This window comes from Mus caroli, chromosome X (assembly GCF_900094665.2).
Source record: "Mus caroli chromosome X, CAROLI_EIJ_v1.1, whole genome shotgun sequence".
Lineage (NCBI taxonomy): Eukaryota > Metazoa > Chordata > Mammalia > Rodentia > Muridae > Mus > Mus caroli.
Window position 1 is genome coordinate 129,463,917 of NC_034589.1, and position 1,005 is coordinate 129,464,921.

Consider the following 1,005-nt stretch of genomic DNA (forward strand, 5'->3'; position numbering starts at 1 on the left):
ATATATATATATATATATATATATATATATATATATATATATACTTTCCTTATGCCTTTTTTGTTGGTGGACATCTATGCTAACCCAAGCCTTAGCTATAGTAAACAGTGCCTTAATAAATATGAATGTGCAGGTATCTCTGTTATATACTAACTTTAGTATCAGATATAATAGAAGATATTTCTATTTTCAGTGTTTTAGGGAACCTCTATACTACTTTCTATAGTTGTTTGCGCTAAGATTGTGTTTGTTACTGTGTCCACATTCTCTAGTAGCTCAGGATAGCTTTGATTCTCATTTCACTGATGGATAAGCATGTTGAAAGTTTTTCCTCATATCTACTTGTAATTTTTACTTAAAGAACTTGCTTATTTGTCGATTAGATGTCATTTTTTAGTGTTTGACAGTCTGAGATTTTTATATATTATATATAGTAACTATAGTCAACCATAGAAAGGTTAAATCTTTTCTTGCTTTTCTTTACTGTGTTGTCTCATTTGCTCTGTATATGCTTTCTGATTTCTTGCAATGTCATTTTTTTCTGTCCGTGCTCTTATATCTAGGACTATTGGAATGTTCTTCAGACAGTCCTTGCCTATACCTATAACTTGAAGTGTTTCTCCTATTTTCTCCTAGAAGGTTCAAGGTTTTGAAGTCTTATATTCAGGTTTCGATCCAGCTTTAAAACTGTTTTCTTGCAGGATAAGAGATAACTGGGTTTGTTTGTTTGCTTGTTTGTTTTTCCACTTTGCAACACTTGGACATCCAGATTTTCCAGTACCATTCGTTGAAGAGGCTATCTTTTCATTACATGTTTCAGAGATATTTGAAAACCAGGTGGCTATGTGCATTTAAATTGTGTGTTCTTTTTGATCCCATTGGTCTATGTGCCTGTTTGTGTGCTAGCATCATTCTGGTTTTGATAGTATGTATGGCTCTGCAGTATCATTTGAAATCTGGTACTATGATTTCTCTCTCATTGCTCTTTCTGCTCAGAATTGTTTT